Here is a 23,426-nt window from a genome sequence, read left to right as displayed (position 1 = left end):
AGTTGGAGTGGGGACGAGGGTGGGGGCCATGTGCTCCGAGCTACAGCGGCGGGCAAAAAGGGAGAGATGCATTTTTTGCTATCGCCGTGAGGCCTAGTTACCAAGATGGAGTTGAAAGGGGATACAGAAAATGGATGCCCTGTGTCCTGCTCGGTGGACCCATCTACGCGAATATAACCAAAAGTTAGTATTGCATAAGGGCGAGGGGCGTACCCACCACTGGAGGCACTTGGTCCAAGTTTTGTCCTGAGAAGTGATGGTAGAGAGGGGCCCATTGGCCCCTCGCTCCCACACACCAGTATGCACTTAGATATATGAATAGATTTCAGTGTTTTCATATTGTTGCCAATTTTAACAGCAATTAAGAGGCCTCACACTGGGCACCCTAATTTACCCTGAGTGGCTAATTAGGAATGAACTTCAAAGCCATTCAGGAGAAAAAGGCTGGTCATCCAGGTTTCCTGACTACAGATGATTGAAGATTTTATGAATTTTCTGTCCAGTTCTGCAGAGTTATTTAAATGGGTATGGCCTCGAGAATTCCAGGATAACACGAAAATATAATTCCCGTTATTTAAGGTTTAGCTTAATTTCTTTCAGCTGATGAATGGAGTCACGTAGCGATAAGGCCAGCCACCTCCAATTTGAGTCTCCCTCAGCTGTGCTTTGTTTTTTGCCCCCTGGTGTCAGACGGGCTCTCCTCCTCCCCTGACTCCTCCTCACCTGTATCCTCAGGTACTTCCTCTACCCTGACTGAGCTCTTCTTCTTGGTCTTTATCTTCGTTCCTTGTCCAGGCTTCTTTTCCTTTTTTTGACGTAGGTAGGGTTGCGCTCCCTTGGCCGCCTCCGTGGTCTGAATATAGTAGAGATCCGGAGGTAACCCGAGGAGCACGCCCTAAAAATGGGGAAAAAGCCGGTTGGCAGAAAAAACCCTGATGGATTCCAAGACTGTTGTAATGGGAAGGTCCGATGATAAACCAGAAGACTTGCAGAAGTGGGGAATCTGGTCCGCTGACACCACAGACGCGAAGCTCCGATGTAAATAGAAGAGGCTGGTTGCTGGAGCCTTCGGGACCCGGGATAGATGGTCCGTAGGATTAAACGGTATTGCGGACTTCCGTGAAAGATTCTGCACAGAGGTAACGATGCAGGTATGAATTGATCAGAAAAGGTAACAATAGAGGGAACACGAAAATTAGGATAGAACAGAGTAAAGATAGAAGTCTCCCGACACTAGAGAGGGATATGACGGCGGAGACTAAGTGGGTTGCTGAGAGAGACAAGTAAACGGAATACGCGTGGAGAAAGGGAACGTGTAGTGCAAGCAAAAGTCGCTAGAAAAGTCCCCGATCACTGTCATGACCACAGGTTAGGTTTCCCATACTAGTCCTAAGAGATACAGGTTCATAAGGAATTCATTTGCCCTAGCTGGGTATTGATTCTAATTCCCACATGTTAATGGTTGGTTGGAGTTTCTTTAATGGCCGCTAGGTTGTGCCTCTTAGTCAGTTAGCTAGCGGGTCTGGTTGTTTTCATGAGCCGGCTATTTAAGCCCCGCCCATCAGGAGGCTCGCGCTTCGCGTCGTTCGTCTGAGTTCAGATGGAACGCTCGCCGCATACCTCTGTTTGCTGTCACAGCTCAAATATTCCTTGTCAACATATAATTACCATTCATTCCATGAGTAACTATTACTAGATATCAGTTCCCTTCCTGTTTCATCCAGTTTGCAGTCGTCTCGGCTCAGTCACAGTCCATAGTCCGGAGTCCTGTCAAAGCGGTCTCCTCACCTCACAGTCCGTGGCAGTTTTCTCTCACGCAACTACTCCCAGTGATGTGCGAATGCATTTGCTTCGTTTTTGCTGCCTTATCAGATACTTTGAATTGTGTATAAATGTTATTAGAATTCCTCAGGCTTTTCAGGGTATTACGTTGTTATTAGCGGGTTTGTGCCTTTTCTGTGGAGTTTGCCTTGGAAGTTTGTTTCTAGTCAGATATTTTTGGTCACACTCATGTTCATATTACGCAAAGTCATAAGGTGCTTCCATGTTTCCGACTGAGTAGTTCTTTGACCCTTCTACTTAGTTTCAGGGGTTTACTATTCTGTCACGCATTGTTGTGAGGAAGTTGGCAAGTCGTAATAGTTCTTCACTGCTCTTTTGTCTGTATTTTTACACACGCATCTCACCACAGCATATTGCCCCTTTTAGGGTCAAATTAGGATAGGGTTTCTGTCATTTCCTCTTCCCAGTGATAATTGCTCTCCATCAGAGCCCATTTAGCCCCTATAGAAGAAAACATTCTCCTGTGTCCCATCTTCAGGACTTGCGCCCCTGTATAGAACAGGATGGAGAGCTCAACAAATTAAATACCAAGGTGAGCTATTGCTGGTCCCATAGTTACCAGTCTGTTCCTCCTATTTAACAAAAGAAAACTAAGGAAGGGAAAATTGTTATTTTCTTCACAGAAATTCCGTGTCTAGTTCCCAGGAAGGTAGAAGTCAGTTGGAGTTCCAGAAGGTTCCCGGAGACTTCAGGTGAGTGTTACAGAACGCGAAGCCAACTTTAAAAAATACTCTGCCTGGACATTATGGAAACTCCAGAAGTAGACCAGTTCGCCCAGTTATTGGGAGAACTAAGGGCTGAGGTCCATGCAGCCCGCTCAGAAACCAGTGCTCTCCGGAGAGAATTAATTGTTAACCGGGATCGCACTGATGATTTAGCTCGCCAGATGTTGCAAGCCCAAGCGGGTCAAACTCCCTTGCCTCCTGCCAGTGCTTCTGCCCCCGTTTCAGTCACGCCTCCTTCACCAGTTCAAGTAATTGTTCCCGGCAATATCCCATTAGCTCCTCCTGAACGCTTTCTAGGAGATCCTAAGAAGTTTGCGGTTTTTCTCAACCAATGCCGGCTTCATTTCCTCTGTCGCCCTGGGGTATTTCCTTCTGATCAGGCCAAGGTAGCGTTTATATTATCCTATTTGGGTGGGTATGCAGCTGATTGGTCAATCCCGTTAGTAAATAAGGATGATCCGATTTTGAGAAATCTTGCAGACTTTCAGAAGGAGATGGAGAAATTGTTTGCACGTCATGCTGAGGGTCAGGCTCTGGATAATGAGTTGCTTTCACTTCGCCAAGGTAACCAGGAATTGTTGGCATATGTAGCAACCTTTAACAGATTGGTGGCAGAAACAAATTGGCCCACATAGAAAAGAACCACCTTATTTCAGAGAGGACTACGTAATGAATTGAAAGACATCCTGGCTCAGGTGGTGAATCCTCCAGAAGGAATTGCAGAATTTATTGATTTAACGGTACAACTTGATCAGAGATTGCAAGACAGAAGGATGGATCGCTCTCACTCAGAAAACAGAACTTATTTTGTGCGACCCAAGGAAAATCAGTTGAGAGCCAGTTCAGAGAGTTTCGTTGAACCCATGCAGTTGGGAGCCGTCAGAGGACCGATATCACAAGCTGAAAGAGACAAGAGACGCCAACAACAGTTGTGTCTTTACTGTGGTAAGGCTGGTCATTTTCTCAAGGAGTGTCCTATTAAACCTTCCCGGAAGCCTATTGGAGGTGTTAACCCAGACAAGAAGGACTTGAATTCGGAAAACTCCAGTGCCCGACAAGTGTAGAGGTCAACTTGTCGAGCATGGAAAAAGGTTTGATGACCTCACATTTTGTTTTTCCCATTACCTTATCCAGTACAGAACAGCCCACAAGAATGCAGACTTTGCAAGCCTACATCGATTGTGGAGCAGTTGGAAATTATATGGATATCGATTTGGCAACTAGGATGGGGTTTCCTCGTGTGAACAAGCACGAAGCTGAAAATGTATCAGCAGTCGATGGTACGCCTTTGGCTTCAGGTCCTGTTACTCAACGCACGGCGAACCTTATTATGTGTTGTCAGGGGAAACATGAAGAGAGAATCACGTTCGACCTTATTAGCGCTCCCCAACTCCAAATTATACTTGGCTTGCCCTGGTTGGAGAAACGTAACCCAAGGATTGATTGGCGAACTCGGTCTCTGACCTTTGCTGCTGTGTGTAGAGAATCTTGCTGTAAAACAAACACCCAGGATGATTGCCGTTTAATGAAGAAGGTCTCTGTTTCAACGTTAGGAATAATCGGCTTACTACCTCCCGAGTATGCAGAATTCCGAGACGTCTTTGAAGAGAAATTGGCCGAGGAGCTTCCTCCACATCGACCCTATGATTGTCAGATTGATCTTCTTCCTGGAAGTGAAATTCTGTGTAGTCGGATTTATTCGTTAACGGAGAAAGAAGATTCTCACCTAAAGAAATACTTAGACCAATACTTAGCCAATAGTTTCATCCAACCCTCTAAGTCTCCTGCTGCTTCGCCTCTTTTTTTTTGTCGCCAAGAAGGAAGGCGATCTCAGAACTTGTATCGATTACCGCGCACTCAACCAGATTACTGTCAAGAATCGATAAACTATTCCTCTCATTTCAAATTTGTTGGACCAAATTAAAGGAGCTCAGATATTCACCAAACTGGATCTTGGAGGGGCGTATCACCTGATCCGAGTTAAGGAAGGCGACGAGTGGAAGACTGCATTTCGCACAAAATATGGCCTCTTCGAATACCAAGTCATGCCATTCGGGTTATGCAATGCGCCAGCAGCATTTCAGTGCTTTATGAATGACATTTTGAAAGATTTGCTCGATGTCTGCGCAGTAGTCTACATTGACGATATCTTGATTTTTTTCAGCAACCCCCTCGGAGCATGTGAATCACGTTTCTGCAGTTTTTAAAAAATTGCGAGAGAACTCCCTTTTTGTGAAAATGGAAAAATGTTCATTTCATGCTCCTGAAGTAGAGTTTCTAGGGTTTGTGCTGTCCTCTCAAGGAGTTAAGATGGATGTTCGTAAGGTGGAGGAAATTCTATCATGGCCGGTTCCAACTTCTGTGAAAGGAGTCCAACATGTTTTAGGCTTTGCAAATTTCTATAGAAGATTTGTGGAAAATTTCTCGCAGTTGGTTCATCCCATCACGTCTTTGCTTAAAAAGAACCAGAAGTTTGCCTGGACCCCGGAGGCCACAGTTGCGTTTCAGACTCTCAAGTCCAAGTTTACTGAGGCTCCTATATTGAGACATCCTCGTCCTGACTTACCTTTCATTGTAGAGACAGATGCCTCGAGTGCTGCCATGGGGGCTGTTTTGTACCAACGAGATCCGTAGACTCAAGTTTTGCATCCAGTGGCGTTTTGGTCGAAAGAAAATTCAGCTGCAGAACGAAATTATGCAATTACAGACAGGGAACTGTTGGCAATCAAGTGCGCCTTAAAGGAATGGAGACATTATTTGCTAGGTGCTCAACACACAGTCACCATCCTTACTGACCACCGAAACTTGCAGTATCTCCGCTCAGTCAAGGCCCAATCGGCTAGACAACTGCGATGGGCTTTATTCTTCGCAGAGTATGACTTTGTCATCACTTTTCGGCCAGGAGTTCGAAATGGGAAAGCTGATGCCTTGTCCCAGATTGGCAATGAAGACGAGACCTTTGTTCCCCAAGTTCCAAACAACATCATTGCTGGAGAAAGGGTTTTAGGATTACTAAACACTTCAGACCCTTTTTATGAAGAACTACTGAAGGAAGTCAAGAAGACCCTTTTTATGAAGAACTACTGAAGGAAGTCAAGAGGAATGTGGTTCCTGAAGAGCTGCTTGCCTGGACTAATCGAGGCGATCAATTCACCCTGCAGGAGGATATACCGCATTATCAAAATCGCTTGTACCTACCTACTGAAGAACTGAGAAGACAAGTAATTGCTAACTACCATAGCTCCTTGATTGAGAGTCATCCAGGGGTCACAAAGTCTTTGGAAAAGATCAAGAGACACTACTGGTGGCCTACGTGGCGCAAGGATGTCATTCAATTTATTCAAACCTGTGGAACCTGTGCACAAAATAAGAATACTAAGAAAAGACCGGCCGGTCTTCTTCAACCTTTGGATGTACCACCGAGTCCTTGGCATACCGTGTCAATGGATTTTATTACCGATCTTCCTCTATGTAGGGGTTTTGACACCATTCTAGTGGTGGTTGACTTATTCTCCAAGATGGCACATTTTATCGCAGTCCAAGGACTTCCGACTGCTTCTGCATTGGCCAAGATATTTCTGGAGAACATTGTTAAGGCGCATGGTTTTCCCTCCATTGTAATCTCAGACCGAGGTAGTCAATTTGTTTCTAAATTTTGGAGGCAATGTTGTGCTCTGGCCAAGATTGATGTTCGACTATCCACCAGCCATCATCCCCAAACCGATGGTCAGACGGAGCGCACCAACCAGACTTTAGAACAGTATTTATGTTGAATGCTTCACCAAACAGAAGACTCTTGGTTGGATATATTGTGGGTGGCAGAATATGCTTACAACAATTCAACTCATTCCTCTACTGGGCTTACTCCATCCTATACATTACATGGTAGACATCCTCGAACTTCTGCCTTTGACCCTCCAGAACCTTTAGAGATGCCTGCTGTGAAAACTCTTCATGAATTCATCTCAAAGGCCCACACTAGGGCTCAAGCTAGCTTATCTGCAGCCAAGGAAAGTCATCAGAAGTTTGCTGACCGCCATCGAAGTGTAGCTCCTAAGTTTCAAGTCGGAGACTCTGTGTGGCTATCCTCCAGAAATTTGATGTTGAAAGGTTCAAAGAAATTTCTTCCCCGATTTTTGGGTCTGTTCTCCATAGAAGCCATCATCAACCCAGTGGCAATGAAATTGACCCTTCCTCGGAAGATGCAAATTCATCCAGTTTTTCATGTGTCTTTACTGAAACCAGTAACGCCAGATACTCGTTTAGAACCAGCTCCTGCTCCCGTTGAGCTTGAAGACAATCAATCTGAATATGAAGTGAAGGATATTTTAGACTCCAAGATTGTCAGGCACAAGGTTTTTTATCTGGTTGACTGGAAAGGTTACGGTCCCTTAGATTGATCTTGGGAACCTAAAGAAAACATACATGCCACTAGATTGTTAAAGAGGTTTCATCAGAATCACCCCAATAAACCAGGAGGAGAGTCCTTGAGGAGGGGTACTGTCATGACCACAGGTTAGGTTTCCCATACTAGTCCTAAGAGATACAGGTTCATAAGGAATTAATTTGCCCTAGCTGGTTATTGATTCTAATTCCCCCATGTTAATGGTTGGTTGGAGTTTCTTTAATGGCCGCTAGGTCGTGCCTCTTAGTCAGTTAGCTAGCGGGTCTAGTTGTTTTCATGAGCCGGCTATTTAAGCCCAGCCCATCAGGAGGCTCGCGCTTCGCGTGGTTCGTCTGAGTTCAGATGGAACGCTCGCCACGTACCCCCGTTTCCTGTCACAGCTCAAATATTCCTTGTCCACATATAATTACCGTTCATTCCATGAGTAACTATTACTAGATATCAGTTCCCTTCCTGTTTTTTCCAGTTTGCAGTCGTCTCGGCTCAGTCACAGTCCATAGTCCGGAGTCCTGTCAAAGCGGTCTCCTCACCTCACAGTCCGTGGCAGTTTTCTCTCACGCAAGTACTCTCAGTGATGTGCGAATGCATTTGCTTCGTTTTTGCTGCCTTATCAGATACTTTGAATTGTGTATAAATGTTATGAGAATTCCTCAGGCTTTTCAGGGTATTACGTTGTTATTAGCGGGTTTGTGCCTTTTCTGTGGAGTTTGCCTTGGAAGTTTGTTTCTAGTCAGATATTTTTGGTCACACTCATGTTCATATTACGCAAAGTCATAAGGTGCTTCCATGTTTCCGACTGAGTAGTTCTTTGACCCTTCTACTTAGTTTCAGGGGTTTACTATTCTGTCACGCATTGTTGTGAGGAAGTTGGCAAGTTGTAATAGTTCTTCACTGCTCTTTTGTCTGTATTTTTACACACGCATCTCACCACAGCATATTGCCCCTTTTAGGGTCAAATTAGGATAGGGTTTCTGTCATTTCCTCTTCCCAGTGATAATTGCTCTCCATCAGAGCCCATTTAGCCCCCTATAGAAGAAAACATTCTCCTGTGTCCCATCTTCAGGACTTGCGCCCCTGTATAGAACAGGATAGAGAGCTCAACAAATTAAATACCAAGGTGAGCTATTGCTGGTCCCATAGTTACCAGTCTGTTCCTCCTATTTAACAAAAGAAAACTAAGGAAGGGAAAATTGTTATTTTCTTCACAGAAATTCTGTGTCTAGTTCCCAGGAAGGTAGAAGTCAGTTGGAGTTCCAGAAGGTTCCTGCAGAGTTCAGGTGACCGTTACAATCACCTTACCTGAAAACCATTAGACACAGCGAGTGGCAAGGAACAGTAAAGGCAAAAGCAAAGTAATACGGGAGACGGAGTAAAGCTAGTCGCTGTAAGAGACTGTCAGCGCAAGTAACACATACGATACAACGCGCTGTGCGCTAGTTAGATCAGCCAGTTATAGGTTCCGTCGGCCATCTTGGAATAAACTAGACCGTTGGTTTTGCTAATGAATTCCATGTTAGTAGTACTTCCAACGGTAAGCTATCTTCCATGGCTGGTGCATGACAATATGCCCCCTCCTATACTTGCTTCCTCCTGGTTTCCCCGGATACAGTCTATGGAAACGCTGTACAAGTCTGGGGGCATTCACATGGGTTCTTGGTTCCCATGTTCTTTCGGCTATACGATAGCCCTTCCAGTGGATCATATATTGTAATGTTCCTTTCCTGTAACGGGAATCCACTATTCTGTCATCTTCATATTCTTCCGGTTCCTCCTGAGGTGTGACTATGGGTCTTCTCCTAGATCTCTTCAAGGGATCTTCCTTATGTGTCTTGAGTAGGGAGGAATGGAAGACAGGATGTATCCACCGCAAGGCGTGAGGTAGCTTTAATCGGAAGGCCACTGGATTGATTTGAGACTGAATCTGATAGGGACCTATATATCTGGCTGCGAACTTTCCCATATGCGCCGACCGGGGAAGATATCTTGTAGAGAGCCAGACCAGATCACCCGGCTTCCATAGAGGAACAGCACTGCATTTGGCATCAGCATAGGTCTTGTATGTCTTGCGGCTGTCCTCTAGTGTTTGTAAGGCTTCCTTGTGGGTACGGCGGAGATCAGTGAGAATCCTTTCCAAGGTGGGAGTGGTGGTCTGACCTCTGAGAACGGAAGTTCCTGGTAGATGGTGAGGATGATATCCATACGTGCACTTGAAAGGACTCATTCTGATTGCAGTGTGGTAGGTGTTATTATAGGCGAATTCCGCCATAGGCAGCAGGACTGCCCAATCGTGTTGTTCCTTGTTACAAAAACAGCGAAGATACTGTTCTAGGTTGGCATTTAACCTCTCTGTCTGCCCGTTGGTTTGCGGGTGAAACCCAGAAGATAGGGCTTTTTGGATACCTAGTTGGGTGCACAATGAATTCCAGAACTTTGAGGTAAATTGCGTCCCTCTGTCGGATATGATGGAAAGTGGTAACCCCCCATGTAATCTAACCACCTCACGAAGGAAGACGGTAGCTGTCTCTGAGGCAGAAGGAACCCCTGAAAAGGATATGAAATGTGCCAGCTTAGTGAACGAATCTACTATCACTAGAATAGCGGTCTTCTCCTTTGAGATGGGAAGTTCCACTATAAAGTCCAGTGAGAGATCTTCCCAGGGACGTGTAGGTGCCTTAGCTTGGTGCAAGAGACCATGTGGTCTATGACGGGAGGTCTTGTTGATTGCGCAGGTGGGACACGAAGAAACATAAGATGTAATGTCTTTTTGCATAGCCGGCCACCAAAAGCTCCTGGAGACCAGCTCTAACGTTGCCTTTTCTCCCTTATGTCCGGCTAGGGGTAGGTCATGACAAAAACCAATGGCTTGTGTTCTCAGAGTGGGTGTGGGAAGAAACAAAGCCTACTGATGGAACCACAATCCCCCACGTTCCTGCAACTGGCAGGAGTTCTTCTCTTCCTGGGAGCTATGAAGTTGTTTCTCTCTGACCTCTTGAAGGAAAAGATTGGCAATCATAAGGAAGTGGTGTCTGGGCAGGATCTTCTCCGTCTTCACCTCAGATAGTTCCTCATTAGCCCAACTTCGGGATAAGGCGTCAGCGACACTGTTTTGAGATCCCGGTATGTGGGTGATCTGGAAGTCGAAGTTAGAGAAGTAGTATGCCCAACGAGCATGTCTTGAGTTTCTGCACTCCATCTGTTGAAGAACCTTCAGATTTCGATTATCCGTCTGGATTATGAACTGATGTAAGGCTCCCTGTAGAAGATGTCTCCATTCTTGGCAGGCACTTCGTATAGCCAACAGTTCTCTCTCGAGTACCGAGTAGTTCCTTTCGCTTCCTGTCAAGGTACTAGAGTAATAAGCAATCGGGTGTTCCATCTCATCAGTTCCTTTCTGTAACAAGATGGCTCCGAAGGCACCCCCAGAGGCATCTGTCTCCAGAACAAAGGGTTTACTCTGATCAGGCTGGACCAGAACAGGAGCAGAGGTAAAAGATCCTTTTAGGTTCCTGAAGGCTTCCTGTGCGGAGGGTCCCCAATGGAAAGCTATTCCCTTCTTGAGGAGATTGGTGATGGGCAATACGAGGTCACAGAACGTTGGTATGAACCTGCGATAGAAATTCGCCAGACCTAAGAAACGTTGAATCTCCTTGACTGAGGAGGGTTCTGGCCATCGATCTATAGCTTGAACTTTGGCTGGGTCCATGCGGATTCCCTTGGCGGATAATATGAATCCCAAATAAGGTACCTCCGAGGCCTCAAATTGACACTTCTCTGGCTTTGCAAACAGGTTGTTCTCTAACAGTCTGCGGAGAACCTCACTTACATGGGCACAATGTTCAGCCAAGGAAGGAGAGAAAATCAGTATATCGTCGAGGTATACAACAACTGATACGTATAACACATCCGCGAAAATCCTGTCAACAAAACGCTGGAACACAGCAGGGGCATTCACCAGGCCGAATGGCATAACACAATATTCGAACAACCCCAACGGTATTCTGAATGCCGTCTTCCACTCGTCCCCATTCTTGATCCTTAACAAGTGATATGCTCCTCGGAGGTCGAGTTTGGTAAACACCTTGGAGTCTCTGACTGCCTCGAGAATGTCTCTGATAAGTGGCATCGGGTATCTGTCTCGAATGGTTATACTGTTCAGACCCCTGTAATCAATAGAGGGGCGTAATTCCTTCGAGTCCTTCTTGGAAATGAAAAACAATGATGCTCCTCCTGATGATCTCGATGGTCTGATAAGGCTGTTTTCTAAGTTGGCAGCTAGGTATTCTTTCAAGGCTTCCTTTTCGGCCAAGGATAGTGGATACATGCGTCCGAATGGAAGTGAAGCTTCGTCCTTGAGGTCTTTGCTGAAGTCCTCGTTGCGATGAGGCTGGAGGAGTCTAGGGTTTAGATCTTCGAATATTCTAGCAAAAGACTCGTAGTGCCTAGGTAAGGAGGATACCAAGAGGCTTCCTTAAACATTGGCCAGACTGGATCGAACTTCTGTCGAGGAGACCCTCGGATTCAAGCAGTGTTCTTGACAAAAGTCTGAGTCGAAATCGATCTTGTTCCTTGTCCAGTCGATTCTGGGATTATGTCTTCTCAGCCATGGGATTCCCAGAATCAACGGGAAATGGGCTGCTCTGATTACATCAAAGCGAAGAGTCTCGACATGATACTCCATTCCGATCGCAATGGGAATGGTCTCCATAGTAATGGGTCCAGAAGTTAGAGGACGCCCGTCCACCCCCTCTACTGGTACGGGTCTGTCCTTTTCTCTTAGTGGGATCTTGTTCTCCTGGGCCCACGTCACATCGATGAAGTTTCCTGCCGCTCCGCAGTCCAGCATGGCCAACACCAAGAGTTTTTGCCCTGGTCTGCAAGTAAACGTAACTTGGAACACCATCAATCGGTTATCTTCTACTCCTTCTGGGGTAGTTCGGGTAAGATTGCAAGGGTTTGGGCTGTCTTCCCCATGGTTTCCCTTGCAATCACCTGGGGTCTGGCATTTCCCTGTCGCTTAGAGGGTACGTCAGGACAGTCCTTGAGAGTATGTTTCGCGGACCCACAGTACATACAGAGATTCAGGTCCTGTCTTTGCCTCCTTTCGGCCTTGGTAAGAGGTCCTCGGATAGAACCTCTCTGCATGGGTTCCTCCATGGTAGGACGTTCTGTTCTTCCCTGTGGGGGGCTATACTGAGAGGTCGTTCCCCTTCCTCTTCTCCTTTCTTTCCGCCTTTCCTAAAGACGGAAATCAATCTGGAGTACTAGGGTAACGAGTTCTTGGAAGCTGTTAGGCCGAATCACTCGAGCCAGCTCATCCTTAAGTTCTTCATTTAAGCCTCGTCTGAATAAGGCCTGTTTTGCGGTGTCTGGCCATTCAGTTGACACGGCCAAGCCCTGGAATTGTGCAATATAACGTTGTAAATCTTGATTCCCCTGTTTGACTTCGAGGAAGGCGTCGTACTTAGAGTACTGTACGTCAGAGCGCTCAAATCTGTTCTTGAATCCTTGTACGAACAGGGCATAGTCATTCACCATTGGGTCTTGGCCGGTAACTAAAAGGGTCGCCCATGCCAGGGCACTTCCAGCCAGATTGGCTATGAGGAATCCAACTCGAGCCCTTTCGGACTCAAATGCTCGAGGTCTAAAGGAGAAATAGACCGAGCAGGCATCTAGAAATTCCTTAATGTATTTAGGATTTCCGTCGTATTTTCCATAGGTAAAGGGCATTGGAGGTAGGTCATCTCTGCTGGCTTCTCGAGCCGCAGCTTGCTGTCGAAGAAGGAGGTTTTCAGCATGGAGTGATTGCAAATCAGCTCTAAGGCCTTGTATGGCGTTACACATCTCTTTGATTTGTTCCGGAGATGCCATTTCCTTCTTTTGGCATTGTACACTGTCAGACGGGCTCTCCTCCTCCCCAGACTCCTCCTCACCTGTATGCTCAGGTACTTCCTCTACACTGACTGAGCTCTTCTTCTTGGTCTTTATCTTCGTTCCTTGTCCGGGCTTCTTCTCCTTTTTTTGACGTAGGTAGGGTCGCGCTCCCTCGGCCGCCTCCGTGGTCGGAATATAGTACAGATCCGGAGGTAACCCGAGGAGCACGCCCTAAAAATGGGGAAAAAGCTGGTTGGCAGAAAAAACCCTGATGGATTCCAAGACTGTTGTAATGGGAAGGTCTGATGATAAACCAGAAGACTTGCAGAAGTGGGGAATCTGGTCCGCTGACACCACAGACGCGAAGCTCCGATGTAAATAGAAGAGGCTGGTTGCTGGAGCCTTCGGGACCCGGGATAGATGGTCCGTAGGATGAAACGGTATTGCGGACTTCCGTGAAAGATTCTGCACAGAGGTAACGATGCAGGTATGTATTGATCAGAAAAGGTAACAATAGAGGGAACACGAAAATTAGGATAGAACAGAGTAAAGATAGATGTCTCCCGACACTAGAGAGGGATATGATGGCGGAGACTAAGTGGGTTGCTGAGAGAGACAAGTAAACGGAATACGCGTGGAGAAAGGGAACATGTAGTGCAAGCGAAAGTCGCTAGAAAAGTCCCCGATCACCTTACCTGAAAACCATTAGACACCGCGAGTGGCAATGATCAGTAAAGGCAAAAGCAAAGTAATACGGGAGACGGAGTAAAGCTAGTCGCTGTAAGAGACTGGCAGCGCAGGTAACACATACGATACAACGCGCCGTGCGCTAGTTAGATCAGCCAGTTATAGGTTCCGTCGGCCATCTTGGAATAAGCTAGACCGTTGGTTTTGCTAATGGATTCCATGTTAGTAGTACTTCCAACGGTAAGCTATCTTCCATGGCTGGTGCATGACACCTGGTTTGGGCTTCTCATACCCTCCCTCGGTCCCTGATCTCTGCCTATCACCAAACTATTGTCATCAGGGAAGAGAAGCCGGGGCTGAACGACAGAACATCATAGCCTATTTTATTAAAAAGTCCAACCACCCGGAGTACTAAATTGAAAACTGAGCGTGAATGGAACACTAGACGCACGTGATCGAATCTCTCGGGGTGTGTAAAGTCCACCAGTTTGATGTCTGCTGACGACAGCATGCAAAGTGATGGGATCTCGCTTAAAAGTGCGAGGACTCTCCCATCTATTTAAGGATTCGGGTCCTCCATATTCAAACGGAGAGTATAATATAAGACTCGGATCGTCTGGGTGGCAAGGTTGTCTCCCCTGGACCCCCTTTAGCTCACTCTCAAAGACTGATCTAGGGATCCTCTCTCTTTTTTCCATAAGCACTTTATTGCTTGACTTCAAGCAATGATGACCTATGTCCGTAGATTCAATATTCTTCTTTGGAGCAGCTGTGCCTATATATCTTTCGGTCTCCTTTCCTCCTGTCAGAAATGCCACTTCTTTTCCCCCGTATGATCTAAAAACGCAGGCAAGGGAAAAGGAGCATTTTGGGTTGCCCTTGCCCTCAAAATGGTCTGTGTGGATGGTCCACGATCCTCCGGGCACGCTAGAGGATTAAGGCAATCACCGAAGATCTGTGACACCAAATTTCTTTCCGTGTTTTCAAGAGATTCAGTCATTTTTGCTGGGTCTTCTCTGGCAGCTCCCAGGAGGGAGTTGGAGGCCGACACTTCTCTTAGGATTGGGTTAGAAGCTGTCTATTCCTCAAGAAGATCATTTGCAGCAGGCGCCTGCTTCTCAGAATCCTTTGCGGGAGCATCGTCCCATTCATAGGGAGTTGTTCATCATTTATTTTTTTTAAATAGAGTTTGTCGGCGAAGCATTAATCTCGGTAGAATTTTTTTTTGCTTTTTCCCCTGAATTACTGCTCTTTTTCTTAATTAATGAATTTGATGGGGATTTCCTCTGGGATCGTGTAACTCGGCTGATTCAGTTATTGGCATTCAGTCCCTGCCCTTTGACAGGTTTCTTAGGGAAGAATTTAAACAGCCCCCGCCGCTTTTTTGCTTACGCTTATCAATCCGTAAAGAGGTTTGAATGGCCGAGTTCCCATTTTCCTTTTGTTTCTTTTTCCCCTTCTGTTTCATTTCTTCTGCTAGGGTGTTAACAGGGACGACTCCCCCCCACCCCAAATCACAGCATTGTTCCTCCTCCAGGGAGATATCCAGGCCGTGACCCATATCACAGGTAGCGACATCCTCAAGTATCATATTTCTGCATGCTTTCCTAGCAGGCTTATTTATGCCTTTCCCTATGGCAGCTCTTAGGTTTTTGTTGTTATTATTCTTTTTTTTCTTTTTTTAAATGAGTGGAGATGAAGATAGCTCCTGCCCAGCGCTGGATATACTCAGCCTGGGCTGGTCGCTCATCCTGCCCTCCTTTGACTCATTTTCCTTTGATGGCAATGGTCTAAAATCTAGTATTTCACCGTTGATCTGTCTGTGTTTGCCACTTGCAAGGAGCTCAAGATCAGTGTTCGTTCCCTGCGAGACAAACGCATTTTTCTGAGTTAAGGGATCACTGCACTTGGGGTTTCCTCATATCATTACTAGCTTCCCCGTCCCCATGTGCCTCTTCTCGGTTGCGTTCCTTTCAACTTCCTGCCCCCCTACATTGGAACTCTCTACCTCTCTCTATTTGGTCCATTCCCACCTACTCCTCCTTCCGTGCCTCCTTGAAATCTCTTCTTCTCTATCCCCCACCTTGACAATACTCTGGATCTCCCTTACTTCTCTCTCTCTCCGCCCTCATCTTTTCGCTGCATACCTTTTCCCTCCCCCTCCTCATTTTTATCTCCCTATCCTGCCTTCCTCATCTCTCCACTTTCCTCCTCCTTCCTCGATTGTTACCCGGGTGAATTGCCCTACATACTGTTTTCTTAGCTTGTTTCATGTTTGTAAATTGCTTCAATTCATTCTCATTATGTTCTATGCATCATTGTTCTTATAATTTAAAGCGCTTTGGCATAAAGCGCTATATGAACCAAAATAAATAAAAATACAAATAACAGAGTGGAGCTGCAGCTCGTTTAAAATAAGGATGTGAATGAGAACTGGGTTTCCTCAACCCCCCCCCCCCCCCACTCTCTGTTCCCGAGCTGGCTCATGAGCAGAGGGGATTGAATCTTCCCACTCCCCGCCCTGTCCCATAAGATATTGTAACAGGGCGACGAGGGAGATCTCCCCAGGAAGGAAAGCAATGGGGGTGTCCAGCGGTGATCCCTCCCCTACCAAAACCACCTCTCTCTCCCCACATAATGCTGGAGCTGCTGCAACCATGCCTTCCTCAATCGGCGGACCTACTGGCAATGAACCTGACCCTAGGAGCAAAGGGGATTGCTCACCGTCATCCACCCCGAGCCGGGCAGAGTCGGAGGGTGCCGGTGGGCAAAGAGGAAGGGGCATCGCAAGGGCCATCTTAAGGGCCATCTTGAGAGTGTTCTTAACTGGAGTAAAGATGAGGGGCGTGGATAGTGTGTCTTCCTTCATACATCCGCACCCCCATCGATAGTTCCTTTTGGGTTCGCGGACCGGTCCGTTTGTTTAGCGAGGCGTGAATGCTTAACAAGGGGCAGGTTCCTGTCAACCTAAACTTTCAAGGACAGAATAAGTACCTTAGCATATACCGACACATATGATCGCAAGCATTAGCCCTGATTCCTGCGAGCCTACGAACAGGCACTCTTTGGGCAATCCCTGGTGAGGCATGCCCAGTGGCACGCAGCAAAGTGATTATAACGTGGTGGCTGGTTTATGGGGGCGTGGCCTCACACCAGTCTGCAAATCTAGGAAAGTAAGAGAAATGCTGTTTTTACTGAACTAGTAAGCACCTAATAAGCATATATTTGTGCATTTTGCCGTTATTAAACATTATCAAGTACTCTAAGTCCAAAGAAAGTAGAAAACAGCAAAAGTGTCCACAGTGCTTCTGACGTTGAGATGGAGTCTCCCTAGACGAACAGGCACTCTCTGGGCACTCCCTTGTGGCACGCCTTGAGTTATATTTCAGGGCAGTACTCAAATGGTTGGATCGTATAGAGGCTAAAGTGTGAAGGATACTATTGGGTGTTCCAAACTGCATTCCTAGAGCAGCTATTAGATTTGAGCTGGGTGTAACATCTTTAAGAGCCTGAGTACAGTGGAACTGTTTGCAACTATACTTGGAACTTTTGTTCGCTATGCATGCCTTGTTATACGGGCTACTGAGTAAAGCTATGATCTTGATCCCGAGGGGGAAGAGAGTACATTTGTTGTCTGATCTCCATAGATACGGTAACTCAATCCTGAAAGAGTTGAACGTGGACATAATGTCCACGTTCAAGGTTAAAAATCACTTGAATTATCTAGACTGGGTTGAGACTGTTGATACATTTCATAGCTATGCACCCATGAGTCATGAATACAAAAACAGAGGAACAGTTCCTCCTTGCATCATCCGCGGAGCAGTGGTCTTACGTTCTCGTTGGAACCTGCTCCCTAGTCGTGAGATCTTAGTAAGGAGAAGGCAGCGTGAAACGGATGATCAGTTTTGCAGATTCTGTAAAATCCATGAGAGTATAGAAACGCCCAACACTTAATCGTAGAGTGCCCAGCTTTGCACATTTTGCGTAGGAGTTACCTCGGAAAGCTGTTCCTCGGAGTAACCTGGTCGCTTTGTGGCAAAGATGTTTAAAGTCACCAAATGTGTCTGATGTGTTAGCAGTTGCATGTTTTTTTAATTGATTGTTTACAATTTATATAATTAATTGGACAGAAGATCTTTGATCTGATTTATTTTATTAGTATTGTTGTTTTTGCTGCATTTTGTCTTGGTTTTATAATGTATGAATTTATTTTTTAAATGTTGTAAATGTTTATTTGTTAAACCATAAACAATAAATAAAAATATACTGGCTACAGTTGCTGTAGAAGTAATGAAGTGATCAGGTTAAGGCAACTATCATAAAGGATTCCAAGGTTCCAGGCCTTACGGGAGAGGAGAGTAAATCAGAGAGCAATGGGAAAGGATAAATGAAGACATGAAACATTTTCTAAAAGTTGAATACTTGATATGATATGATATGGCATTTATAACGCGCCTATACTCAAGTGTTTCAAGGCGCGACGAGGCAAGGGAGGGGGAACAAAGGGAAGACCGACAACGATCTTACTAGGTCAGGTGTCATTCAGATCGCGCAAGTGCATGGGAAGGGGGAAAGGGAAAGGTGCTTGGGGGAAGGGGGAAAGGGAAAGGTGTGTGGAGGAGGGGAGAGGGGAAAGTGCAGTACATGGGATAGTAGAATAAATAAGATAAAAACAGCCAGCTGGTGGCAAGTGCAAGGTAAGTGCAGACATAAGTGCTGGTAGGGGGACTGTAGCGATACAGAAAACAGACCCCAGGTGCAGGGTTTGCCAGGGAGGCAGTGCAGGTGTGCAACTGGTGAAGGCCTGGGCCCGAGCTCAGAAAGGGTGGCCAGGTGACCAGTGCAGTTACAGCCAGGAATTCAGCAGGGGAGAGAATGAGATGAAGCAGAAGCATAGAGGAAGGTTTTGAGGTGCTTCCGGAACCAGAGATGGTTCTCCTCAAGTTTCAGGGAGGCAGGAAGCCTGTTCCAGAGGGAGGCCTCTGCTGAAGAGAGAGATCTACCACCAACTCGTTGCTTGGAGAAGAGACTGACCCTGACGGAGTTGGAGGTGGATGAGCAGAGAGCTCGAGAAGGAAGATATTTAGGAAGAGAGAGTTGAAGGTACTGCGGCCCCAGGCCCCAGAAGGCCTTGTGAACAATGCAGAGGGTTTTGAACTTAATCCTCGCAGCCACTGGGAGCCCGTGCAGAGATTTCAGTCCTGTAGAGATACGATCCCTGGGCTTGAGGCCAAGGACAAGTCTTGCAGTCCTGTTCTGGATAAGTAGCAGAAGGCGGAGAGTAGAGGCAGGTATCTTTAGATAGAGACGGTTACAATAGTCCAGCCTAGAGAAAACCAGGACTCTGGAGACAGTGAGTTTCTGGGGGGGAAGGAGAGGAAAGGAAGAATACCTCTGAGGAGGTGCAGCTGGTAGGGTGACTTCTTAGAGATGTCAGAGATGTGAGGCGAGAAGGAGAGTGTGGAGTCGAAGATGACCCCGATGTTTTTAGCCTTGCAGATGGGGGCAGGAAGAGGGCCAAGAGAGGCCGGCCAGAGAGCTGCAGGGAAGGAGGGAGTGGGTGTGCCGATGAGTAGAATCTCAGTCTTACTGGCATTACAGTAGAGGTCATTGGCGGCACACCACTCCTGGATAGCAGACAGACAGTCAGAGATGAGGGAAGGAGAGGAGGAGGCCGAGGGTAGCCTGAAAATGAGCTGGGTATCATCCGCATAGCACTGAAAATTGGGGCAGAGAGCGGCGATGCGGTGGACAAGGAGTGCCAGGTATTGGTTGAACAGCCAGGGAGAGAGGCTAGATCCCTGGGGGCACCACAGATAGAGAAAAAGATATCGGAGAGGAAGGACCCAAGTTGGACCTGGGAGGGTCGGTCAGAGTGGAAAGAAGTCAGCCACGCCAGAGCCTGACCAGTGATACCCAGGTTATCACAGAGACGGTTGAACAGGATGGCATGGTTGACAGTGTCAAAGGCAGAAGAGAGATCAAGCAAGATGAGGACACTTGGGGTGTTAGAGTCAAGGTTGGAGAGCAGGTCTTCACGGATGCTCAGGGGAGCGGTTTCCATGCTTCTGGCAGCTCTGAAGCCAGACTGATGGTCATGAAGACTACCAACAGATTCAGTGTGGATGTTATGCTGGGAGATGGCCAGTTTCCCCAGGAGTTTGCCCAGGAAGGGAGTGATGGAGAATGGGTGATAGTTAGCCGGGCAGGAGGGGTCGGCAGAGGGTTTCTTAAGAAGAGGGTTCACAAGGGAGTGCTTCAGAGCAGGATGGGAAGACTCCAGAGGCGAAGGAGTGATTGCAGAAATCCGCCAGGGCAGGAGCCAGGGAGTTGGTGTGGTCCTTGATAGTTTTGAAGGAACAGAGGTGAACCTGTTTCGACGAGACTTTCATAGATTGGACTTGTCTAGAAACCTTGTCTGCAGAGAAAAGGGGAAAGGCAGAGAAGGGAGGAGGGAAGTGGACAAAATGTGTCTAGCGCTGGGTGGCAAGTTCTGATCCAGTGCCAGTGCCAGGCATCTGTCCTTATCATCCATGTATGCGAACCGGGAGCATCCATGTGGGAATTCCTGCCATGCCAAATATAGGAGATTGTAGAATATGAATGGCATGGTTCTGATTGGAAAAGTATACGCTGTGTATATTATTCAGTTTCACTGATTTCTAGACCATTTTCATAATTCCTGTTTACCTTTTGCTATTATGATTCCTAATGTGAAAGCTAAAGAGTAAGCAACACATAATCACAATTCTCCTGCTTATCAGTGCTTTCCTACTGAGACGCTGTCTGCCTGTTGTGTATTACGTCCAATAGGTTACATGCAGAGGCTAACGTGTCTCTTCTTTTACTTAATAGATGATTGGTGCATGTTCATTTAAAGCATTAACAGAGATTCTGTTCCATTCACTGCAAGACTGAAAAAGTGTAATTCTCACTGATGGAATGAATTAATTCTTCAAACTTCAGACAGATGGCTGCCTAGAAGCTAGGCGCTGTTGCAGAATATTCAGGAAACTGGAATTGGAAAAACCTACTAAATATGAAATTAATTTCAATCATTCAACATTCATGGTAACATCAGGCGTCCAGCAATATAGAGGGATACAATAAATAGAGCGATTGGTGGACTACTCAAAAGAGCATGTCATACAAAACATTTAGCAAACTGCAGAAATCCTACAAATGATATTTTAAAACCTGATGATTAATGTGATATTCAGGGTAGAATGCATATGAATGCTATTTCAAGCATATGTTTATAAGCTGAGTTTAGTCAATGTGTTCTGTGAAATAAAAGTAAATACAAATGGACAAGAAGCTGTACACATCCACTGAACACGGGAGTAGTGTCAGTCAGAACATAATCGGATCCATGACCTAAAAGCACCTACAGGTGAAAAACGTCATTGGTGCATTGAATGTGGAAAAAGCTTCAGCGAGAAGAGGCATCTTTTTCAACATGAGCGAATACATACAGGAGAGAAACCTCATCAGTGCAGTGAATGTGGGAAATGTTTCAGTGTGAACGGAAGCCTTTTTCGACACCAGAGAACACATACAGGCGTGAAACCTCATGTGTGCAGTGAATGTGGGAAAAGCTTCAGTGTGAAGGAAATTCTTATCCACCACCAGAGAATACATACCGGAGGGAAGCCTTATTAATGCACTGAATGTGGGAAAAGTTTCAGTAAGAAGGGAAATCTTATTCACCACCAGAGGACACATACTGGTGGGAAATCCTATTGATGCACTGAATGTGGCAAGCAATTTAGTTGGAAGGGAAATCTTATTGACCACTATAAAACGCATACAGGCGAGAAGTCTTATACCTGTTCCGACTGTGGCAAAAGATTCAGTCGGAAGGGAACTCTTTTTGAACACCAGAGAATACATACAGGTGAGAAACCCCATCAGTGCAGTGAATGTGATAAAAGTTTCATTAACAAGAGGCATCTTATTTACCACCAGCGAATACATACAGGTGAGAAACCTCATCAGTGTAGTGAATGTGAGAAAAGCTTCTCTAGCAAGGGGCAGCTTATTCGCCACCAGAGAACACATACTGGTGAGAAACCTCACCATTGCACTAAATGCGGGAAAAGATTCAGTGAGAAGGGACATCTTATTCAACACCAGAGCACATATACAGGTGAGCAACCTTATCAATGTACTGAATGTGGAAAACATTTCAGTCGTAAAGGAATTCTTATTTACCACCAGAGAACACATACAGGTTAGAAACCTCATCAATGCATTAAATGTGGAAAAAGCTTCAGTAGGACAGGAACTCTTATTCGCCACCAAAGGACACATGTGGATGAGGAACCACATCAGTGTGCTGAATTGATGATTGATTGTCTTGGTAAATATATCCCCTGATGCCAATTATGATTGTTTTAAGGAATGTTGTTTGAAATGTCTCTCTTCGGGAAAATTGATATGGGAGCAAACGCCTCTGTTGCAGCACTCATCTCATGGAACTCAGTTTGCCCAAGTACATTAGGCAGTCATGATTGCCTAAGGCCATGTACATATCCACCACCATGTACTCTCATTCCTAACTGGTAGACAAAGTCACTACTTCATGCAGTCATACAATTGTCAGAAGTAAATACCTGGATAGACTAGAGCTGCAGAAATGCAAAGCAAAAAAGAACAAACTAGGAAAGAAGCAATTGCATTCTGTCCCTGAATTGTGGAAGCTCATACTGGTCAACATTAGACTCATCCCTGAGCTATAAAATATAGAAAAGAAATCACAACTCTTCTTCAAGGAGCATCTTCTCTGGGCCCCCCCCCTTTCTTACATTTTTATAATGGTCCATTGGCTGTCCTCATCCTGTCTTTTGGCCTTCTCCTTTATACCAATGCTGATGACTCCATGCTCCCAGAACTTGCTGGCAACTTCAATCATGCATGACTGCAAAAGCAGACTTGATGTAACGCAACAGTCTCAATGTCAATTGAGACAAGACTGAGGTTATGCTAGTTGGAAGTGACCTTACAGTTTAGATCCCCATTTTTGACTTTCCTTCCTGTACTCTTGATCTGTGTCTGTCCTCTTTGAGTAGCCAGGAATGAGAAACCGGCATAGAGAACTCAGGATTGTGGTCCCAAATATTTATTCAAAGTAAAAGGGGGTTGGAAAATGCCTTACTATCCATACTCTAGTATTTCCTTTCCTCAACCAAAACTAAGGGTATGTTATTTGTTAAGATGCCCAAAGCAAAAATGTCCTGTGTCCAAAATCCTATTCTAGCCCTCAGATTCTAAAAGTAACTCTATGGTTTGAAGGGTAATGCCTTTGGCCTTAGAAGTGCACAAATGTTCATGGTCAAAAGAAAATTGTAACTCCAACACAAAAGTTCACAATGAATAGTATTTAAGAGTTCCAGTGAATGCCTCCGCTCCCTTCTCTGGGTTTCTCTTCACCAATATGATAGATCAATAAGCTAATCAAAATTCCTTATAGCTCAAGAGGATATTTCCTTCCGCTTGGTTTTGCAATCCACTTCTAGGAAGAATGTCTCCCTTCCCCAGGTCTTTTCAAACATTCACAATCCTAAGGGTATGAGTCTTCTTTGAGATTCTTTATTCAACAAAACAACTTAAAAGCAAAACAACTTGGATGGGTGGTCCAGCCTCGCAGGACACCCACTATACTCCCCTTCTAGGGTCTTTCCACACTTAATTCATTTTGACTCACAAACCTATCTTTTCCTGGTATACTTTTCCTGCCAGGCCTTCTGCATGTGATTCACTTTTTACGTTCACAACCTTGACTTTGCCTGGTATACTCTCCTGCCAGGGATTTCTCGCACAGTTCACATTTTACAGTTGCAATCTTGACTTTCCCCAGTATACTCTTCTGCCAGGACTTTCTCATCTGATTC

The 23,426-nt window shown here is 45.8% G+C and overlaps 1 pseudogene; it reads left to right on the top strand.

The window, feature by feature from the left end:
• The first annotated feature begins 16,616 nt into the window (after positions 1-16,616).
• Positions 16,617-21,912, top strand: LOC138527548 (zinc finger protein 84-like; annotated as a pseudogene).
• The last annotated feature ends 1,514 nt before the right edge of the window (positions 21,913-23,426 follow it).

Source organism: Ambystoma mexicanum, chromosome 14 (genome assembly GCF_040938575.1).
Source record: "Ambystoma mexicanum isolate Mex_15411 chromosome 14, UKY_AmexF1_1, whole genome shotgun sequence".
Lineage (NCBI taxonomy): Eukaryota > Metazoa > Chordata > Amphibia > Caudata > Ambystomatidae > Ambystoma > Ambystoma mexicanum.
The sequence above is the reverse complement of the archived record's forward strand: the minus strand, read 5'-3'. Positions and strand labels throughout refer to the sequence as shown.